Here is a 9350-nt window from a genome sequence, read left to right as displayed (position 1 = left end):
TTTTTTTTTTTTTTGTGATGAGTTTTGACAGATTCACTTAACTATTGGTATAAGGCTTAGGAGTCTCATGAAGAGTTTGTCCTTTTATCAAAATTATCATAGTAAATTCCTCTTTAAGGCCATAAGCCAGTTTTCCTCGAGGTTGTGGCCCCTTAAATGTTAGAGATATAATTTAGATTTTGGAGGAGTTAGTTTTTGCACCCTTCCTATACCTGCCCCAACTGCTGCAGCATGAGAGCCTCCCAGGATGTCCACAGAAATCAGGGGTACAGGAGGCCTACTCTAATCAGAGACACAGGAGGTCCACAATAACCAGAGACAACACTGTCTGCCTCAAAGGAGACCAGCTCTAATTCAGGTCTCAAAGGTCTACCGGCCACCAAGGAGGCCAGTTCTAGTCAGAGACACCAGGCCAGTTAACACAAGAAAGAAACAAATGGCCACAGGAAAGCACAAGATCATAAGCAATGGTGCACAATGCAATTTGGCGACATCAGAACTCAGTTCTGAAAAAGCCCTGGCTACCCTAAAACACATGACAAGCAAGATAATGACCTAAAATTCCATCTCATAAAAATGGTAGAGGCCTCTAAGGAGGCATACAAGAAACACACTTCAGTAACAAAGACAGACAAAACATCAGAGTAAAAGGCTGGAAAAATGTTTTCTAAACAAGTGGTTCCATGAAACAAGCTGGAGATGCCATTCTAATATCTAATAAAATAGTTTTTTAATCAAAAGTTATCAAATGAGATAGGGAAAGATACTTCATGTTCATCAAAGGAAAAATCCACCAAGAAGAAGTCTCAATCCTGCACCTTTATGTCCAATGCAAGGATACCCACATACATAAAATAAACTTTACTAAAGCTCAAAGCACACATTGTACCTCACACAATAATAGTGGGAGACTTAAGCATCCCACTTTCATCAGTGGACAGATCATGGAAAGAGAAACTAAACAGAGATGTTTCGAAAACAACAGAAATTATGAACCAAATGAATATAATAGGTATCTATAGACCATTTCAACCTAAAACAAAAGAATACACCTTCTTCTCAGCACCTCATGGTACCTTCTTCAAAACTGACCATATAATTGGTCACAACACAGGCCTCAACAGATACAAGAAGATTGAAACAATCCCATGCATCCTATTAGATCACCACAGTCTAAGGTTGGTCTTCAGTAACAACAAAAACAACATAGAGGCTACATACACATGGAAGCTGAACAACACTCTACTCAATGATAACTTGGTCAAGGAAAAAATAAAAAAAGGAATTAATGACTTTTTAGAATTTATTGAAAATGAAGGCACAGCATGCCTGATGAAATGCCTCCAAGAGATCCAGCTGTAAGGCATTTTCTCAATTAGTGATCAAGGGAGGAGGGCCCACTGTGGGTGATGCCATCCCTGGGCTGCTGGTCCTGGGTTCTATAAGAAGGCAAGCCAAACAAGCCAAGCAAGCCAAGCAAGCCAGGGGAAGAAATCCAGTAAGCATCATGTCTCCATGGCCTCTGCATCACCTCTTGCCTCCAGTTTCTTGCCCAGTCTGAATTCCAGTACTGACTTCCTTTGTTGATGAACAGCAATGTGGAAATGTAAGCTTAATCAATCCTTTCCTCCCCAACTTGCTCTTGGTCATGATGTTTTGTGCAGGCATAGAAATCAAGACTAAGACAAATGTTTAATTTTGTATATGAAATGAGATTTGCATATGTAAATGTGTAGACTACTATGGTGGATAAATTAAATTTGCTATAAAACTATTTATTATATTACTTTTCTTTTACTATTGGCTTCATCATAATTTGTTATTAATCATTTCTTTCCAATGAATTTATTACCTTTTCTCTTTCACAGAAAATATTTGCTTAAAATCATATGCTAAAATTTTGTTATTGAATGAAAAATCTAACTTACAATGTGGTAGCAAAAAGAACAGAACTTCAAGATCACTCTTTTCCATATAGTTTGTTGAGGCAAATTTTAGATATACAAAATTATTTTAAAATAAACCACTATTATCATTCATAACAGAAGATCTTCATGTTTTGCTTTAAATGAAACTATTTGTATGCTATCAAACAAAATAAACACATCAGATAAGTGACACTGAGTGAAACTAAAATTGTCTCTGAGGCAAAGAAAATTTTTATTGGAGTGAAAAACCAATGGTAACCCTTACTATTTATGAATCGTATAACTAAGAAAGGTTGCTTTCTTTGAGATAGAGGTTTGTCTTAGGGTTTTACTGCTGTGAACAGACACCATGACTAAGGCAAGTCTTATAAAAACAACATTTAATTGGGGCTGGCTTACAGGTTCAGAGGTTCAGTCCATTATCACCAAGGTGGGAGCATGGAAATATCCAGGAAGGCATGGCTCAGGCAGAGCTGAGAGTTCTACATCTTCATTCAAAGGCTGCTAGTGGAAGATTGACTTCCAGGAAACTAGGGTGAGGATCTTAAGCCCACACCCACAGTGACACACCTACTGCCACCAGGTCACACCTCCAAATGGTGCCACTCCCTGCCCAAGTATATACAAACCATCACAATGTTGATCCAAGGCTTTGGGCATGTATAGCTGAAATTTCAGCTTGGTGCAGAAAAATCTCTAACCTGAAAACTGTACAACATGTATACAATTAATATGCATAGTATATAGATATTACTAATAAGCTTGCAAAACAATACAATTATAAATTCTGTTTATTCTTCATTATCTTTAAATATCTAGAAAGGTTTTCACATTATTCATATTAATGCAAGCTTAAGATTTTGATATTCAGTAGGTATTTATTTATTAATTCTTGAGTTTTAAGTCACTGAAGAGAAAATTGAGCATAATATCAGAAGATGGAAAGATCTCTCATGAGCATGCATTGCTAGGATTAACAGTGAAAATGGCCATTTAACCAAAGCAATTTACAGATTCAATATAATTTCCATCACAATTCCAGCATCATTCTTTACAGAACTTGACAGAGCAATTCTCAACTTTATATGAAAAAACAAAAATTCTAGGATATCTAAAACAATCCTGAACAACAAAAGAACTTCTGGAGTTATCACCATCTCTGACCTCAACTTATCACTTGATATTACACAGCAATAGTAATTAAAAACAATATGATGTTATCTCCATGAACAAAACTGAGTCCAAGTAGATCATAGAACAAAACATAAACCCAGATACACTAAACATAATAGAAGAGAAAATGGGGTATAACCATGAATTCCTTGGAACAGGAGATAGCTTTCTGAACAAAACATCAGTTGCTGAGGCTCTAAGATCAATATTTGATAAATGGGACCTCATGGAACTGAAAAGCTTTCTCAAGGCCAATGACTCTATCAGTAGGACAAAACAGAAGCCTATACACTGGGAATGGATTCCTACTAACCCTATGTTGGACAGAGGGTTAATATTCAAAATACATAAAGAAATCAAGCAGTTAGACAATACTCAAATAACCCAATAAAAATGTGGAACAGAACTAAACAGATAATTCTTAACAGAGAAATCTAGAATGGTCAAGACACACTTAAAGAAATATTTAAAGTCCTTAATCATCAGGAAAATGAAAATCAAAACAACTCTAAGATCCCATCTTACACCAGTCAGAATGGCTAAGATAAAAAAATCTCAAGTGGTAGCACATTCTGACAAGGATGTAGTGCTAGAACACTCCTTTATTGTTGGAGAAGTGGAAACCTGTTCAACCACCTTTGAAATGTTTGGTGTCAGAAAACAGAATAGTTCTACCTCTAGAGTCAGCTATAACAATCATGGGCATATGCCCAAAAGATGCTCCACCATTGCACAAAGACACTTACTCAATCATGTTCATAGCAACTTTATTTGTAATAGGCAGATGGTCCCATGTCATCTTGTTCCAGAAATCTCTAAGTGTCCATTTCTAATAGTATTTCTGTTCTTTCTCATTCCCCATTGTGCTCAAGCTACAATTCGACCACTAAAACTTTTTCTTCATGTTAATTTTTAAAACTTCTTACTAATCAAATATATCGATCATAGTAAGTATCTTCAAAAATGTTAATATTCCAAGTTCCAATATGTGACTATATCATAGAAAGTGTCATGTAGTATCCCTTTATCTTTCACAAATGATGGTTGGTTTTGTATCTGCTAATCAGAGCTTTAGATGAATTACTCCAAAGTAAAAGTTTTTATATATCTTGTGAAAAATACTCTATGTGAATAATATAACATGAGTTTTATTTTAATATAACTTAATTTTATATACAATGTTCTGATACTTTAATGACAGAATTCTAAATTCAAGGATTCCTTTTTTCCATGAATATTTCTAGTTTTCACGTAGTTTTTGGTCCAGGATCTCTGAAAATAATAAAATGTATTTTATAATGCATATGTTATTAATTTATAAATTATTCAAAGCAAAATAAATTACCTTTGTCACCAAAGATATGTTCTAGATTTCTCCTAGAACTCACATATTATTCAAGGCTATAATTTTTAAATCAAATATATTTAATTGCTTTATAATTTTTGTAAACAGTAAATAAAAACAAGTTTCCCTAGAGAAAAGACAGTTTATACACAATATAATTGAAGAAATGAATTTTAATTTTACTAAGTCAGAATATACAGTCTCTGATGAACTATTGCCATAAAGTTAAAAGGCCAGAAGCTAGTCTAAACTAGAAAAATGGCAAGCAAGGATGGATCTAAAACATGAATTTAATTTAGTTTTTTAGTCATTACAATCAGGACACTGAGTCAACTTACCTGTCAGCTCGTCACATGAATTAACTAATATGCTTCTGCAGAGTTCTGTGGAGAAAACCTGTTTTTCCCTTCTTAATAAGGTAGCTGTTTTAGGATCAATCTTTAAGCCATTAAGTAGATTCTTTTAAGATACTATAAAGCATTTGTTAAATTTTTGACATTTAAATCTCAAATTTTGAAAATAAAGGTATGATTTAAATAGTGTGCATGGGAATACACTAAATAGTATGAACAGGGATACAATTTCTCTCTTTTTTGTCTTTTAAGAAGTTATAGTTTTAAAATTTTACAATACCTAACCTTTTGAATTAATAACTTGTTGACAAAACATTTTAAATACTTGGCTGTAAAGGGGCAGTGACTAATTGTACTTTTAATCATTTTTTTAAGGAGCGGTTGTAACTAGAAAGCTTGAAAAGTTATTAAGAGGCACATGTGCATAATTTATTTATTAACTAGAAATATGTATAAGCAATTGCAAATTTGAGAATTAATAGTATCTGAGGGAGGAACAATTTTAAGCAATTGTGAGCTCAGAGATGTGGCATTGACTATTAATATACAAATTAAGGTTTGATTGTTCAGCATTTTAAAACACCATCTACAGCACACAACTAGGTTATTTGTGCTGGAACAGGGGAAACTGCCTGTTTCAAGGCTCTGCCCCACAGCAGCTAGTTGGGCCCACGTGGGCCAAAGATCGGCTGGGAGGATAAGAAAAATGATTTTACAATGTTTTTTTCTGGCCAAAGAATTGTCTTGGGCAAAACTAATATTTAATTATCAATGAATATAAATAATAACAATTTTAAAAGCTTTCTTTATTTTTTGTAAAACCTTTGGTAGTAAACTAAAACTCTAAGTAATAAAAAGATATTGTCTCTGAATCTTTTGGGTGAGAGCAAGGATTTAAAGTAAACTTCTCTTGAGAAGCATTAGTAAATAAAATACTTTCCACTTAGGAGACAATATACACTGAAAGATTAAAACTCTTGGCTTCTTGTATAGAAGCAGAAACAATAAAATTTTTTCTTCCATAATGTAAAGTTATATTAGCCATAAATAGAGGCAAAATTTTCTGGTGATTACCAGTTCACCAGAAGCAAAACTTTGAATTTAAGCATTATTTTTAAACATCTGAATAGATCTGCAACACAGTTAAAAAGAAATTTTTTGAACACAGGGAAAAACTTTCTCAGGCACTGTTTGCAAAACAATAGAAAGGCCACAAGCCGCTCTGGGGCTCCCCTGAGCCCTGTATTGACTCAAATATAAAATATGTTTTAATCTGAGCATCTTGGCCCTCCTGTGATAAGGACCGATTTTAGAGGAACAATTTAACTGTCTACGCCTTTAATTTTTGATACTCTTTCTTAAGATGACCTACAGTTAAAACGTTCTTTACAACTTTAGTGTTGTGAAAAAATTGCCAGTACCGCAGTTTCCTGCCAGGCAGCAACTATAGCCAAACTGATTGTTTGAGGGTCTAATCTATGCACAAAGACATTTGCGATCAAACTGCAAGCTGCAGTCAAAGGAACACCGGCAGTTTTAACCATAATTTTTAAGTTTCTTGTGCAACGTTAGGATAATATCTACAACCTTGGGAAAGCAAAACCCAAGTTTAAAACAATTTATCATCTTTAAAATCAATATTAGAAGCATTACCATCATATTACGATGTTTGGCTGTCAATTAATACTTATGAATACCTGCAAGCTTTAATGCTTTAATAAAGAGGCATTGCTTTAAATCTTATCTTAAATTTTACCTTTTAGGATAGGAACCACATTAATTATTAACTAAACTAGAAATATCTTTAGAGACCCAGCCTCTTGGCCTGCCTTATGCCACGTGTNGGAAGGACTCTAAACTTGAGTTATCAAATTTAACACTAACCATCTGTAGCAATGTAACAATTATTAATCTTAACCAACAATTTATGAGCTGAATGTGAAAACATGCAGAGCACATTATCAATAAAAAGGAACCAAATGAAGCAGTTACATTTAGACCAATTAGAGAATATTAATTTTTGTACCTACAATCATAGAATAAAAGGAACCTTATCATTTGTCAAACACATTAATCACGAACCATTTATCAGCTTTTTTATCCCGAAACTAAGAGGCTGTGCACTCGCCCTTTTTCCTAAAACGAACAGTTTTTCTAGCAGGGACCCTCCTGCCATGTGTTTGTTTCCTGGATGAAGCATGTGGAAGCTCTCGGCTTTGGAGATAAAGTTTTTTATACCATCTTTATTATCCAACATAAAACATAGAACATTCATTCATACAGACTGGACATGAACATACATGAATTGAACAGGAGAACAGATTGGTGCACCAGACATTAGACAAGACACAAAAAGGGGACAGAGTGCTTCTGCTATAAGGTCCAGAGAGAACAAAACATGGCACTCCTGAAATTTTTCTCTGCTTTTTGGGACATTTTCCTCCCTCAAGATGCAGTTTTTTTAACTGTGGCAATCTGCCTGATTATTCATTTCCTTCTAATAAACCCTTTCTTTTCTCACGCCTAAAAATGTAGCTTCTGAGAGCCTCGGCCTACCACCTGTTACAGTTCCCAGCTCCTGTTAAGCTTCACTGCTGAACCTAAGTGAACCAGTGCTTAGGTTTAACGCTGTTTCAGCTTAGCCCATACCGACCTTCTCTGGTATGAATTCTATGGAGCTCCAAACCAGCAGTGCCTCTTCCAAAAATTCTTTGCCGTTTCTCAGCCCTACATTGGGCGCCAAATGTTATGTCCGGCCAACAGATCACAGCCTGGGTTCTAGCCTGGAAAGGCATTTTGGAAACCTGGAAGAGAAGCAGGGCTAGGTGACAAGAGAAAATGATGCACCTAAGACAGGCATTCTGATCAAAGCTCAATTTTACTATTCCGAACGCAGTTATGAAGCAGAGGAAGGGGGCCTGATTCCTGCCAAATAATCTCGGGGTCCAGTAGCAGGGTGACCATGTGTATGGCTCCAAAAAGCAAAGCACAGGTTTTAGCAGTGGGCGTGGCAGAACGATTGAGCAGGAAGCTCCACCCCTGAGCAAGCAGGTTTCAGGCTGGGGGAGGGGAGACTACACTCACTGATAAGTGAATTTTAGCCCAAAGTGAGGAATAGCAAAGAGGATTTGTGATGTCGAATTGTTTTTCAAAGCTTGCAGTTTACTAATCAGCAAGTTTTTGAAATTAAGTTTTAGTATTTAATTTTATGCTGTTTATTTGTGTATTGCAAAATATATTTGGTGGGTAAACATGTTCTTTACCAAAAAATGCCCAAGGCCTTGGCTTTGTCAAGTGCAGGAAATGACAAATTTTGATTATTTATATGTGTTCTAAACATTGTATTTTCATAGAATTTTGTAACTGTTTAAGACAATTGAAAATATTTATTCCAGCTAGATGGAACTACACTATGGTATTTTGTACCCGAGTGCAGCATGTGTATACAGTGTGTAGCTTTTGTTTAATTTTGTTTTGTTTTGATTTCCATTAACTAATTTATCTTTTCAATTTATATCCCAATTTCACCCTCACTCTCTCCTCTCCTCCCAGTCCCACCCTCTCACCCTTTATCCCTCTCTCCCCTCCTTCTCCAGACCCCTCCCTCCAGGTACTGACCCAACCTGGTACCAGTATCTTTAGTTCTAAAAGCATCTTCTTCCACTGAAGCCAGACCAGGTATCCCAGATAGGACAAAGGGATCCAAATGCAGGCATCTGAGTGAAAGCGAAAGACAACCCCTGTTTCAATTGTTAGGGGACCCACATAAGGACCAAGTTGTACATCTGCTACATATGTGTAGGGGGCCTAGGTACCGTCCATGCATGCTCTTTGATTGCTGGCTCAGTCTCAGTGAATCCCATGGGCCCAGGTTAGTTGACTCTTGTTGGTCTTCTTGTGGTGTCCCTGACCCCTCCAACTTCTTCCCCAGCTCTTCCCCAAGATTCCCTGAACTCGGCCTAATGTTTGGCTTTGGGTCTCTGCATCTGTTTCTGGAAGCTGTTGAATGAAGCATCTCAGATTACACTTATGGTAGGCTAATGTCTGCCATCAGAGCAGAGTATCATTAATAGTTTCAGAGGTAGATCACAAATTAGTTTATTCATTGCTTGACCATTCCGTCAAACTCTGATCTGTCTTTCTCCTTGTATAGCTTATAGGTTGGGCAAAAGCTTTGTGGGTGGCTTGGTGTCCTCCTCCCTCCATGTGAAGTCTAGTCTGGCTGTAGGAGGTGGTCATTTTAGACTCCATATCCTTCACTGTTAGGAGTCTCTGCTAGAGTCATCTTTTTGGTTTTTTTGTTTTGTTTTTGTTTTTTTTGTTGTTTTTTTGTTTTGTTTTATGGTTTTTGGTGTTTGATTTTTGGTTTTTGTTATTTTTTGTTGTTGTTGTTGGTTTTTGGTTTTTGGGTTTTTTTGGTTTTTGTTTTGTTTTTTTGTTTTGTTTTTTGTTTTTTGTTGAACATTTTTTCAGGTGCTTCTCTGCCATTCGGTATTCCTCAGGTGAGAATTCTTTGTTCAGTTCTGAGCCCCATTTTTTAATGGGGTTATT

Source organism: Mus caroli, chromosome 2 (genome assembly GCF_900094665.2).
Source record: "Mus caroli chromosome 2, CAROLI_EIJ_v1.1, whole genome shotgun sequence".
Taxonomy (NCBI): domain Eukaryota; kingdom Metazoa; phylum Chordata; class Mammalia; order Rodentia; family Muridae; genus Mus; species Mus caroli.
Note: the sequence above shows the minus strand (reverse complement) of the source record.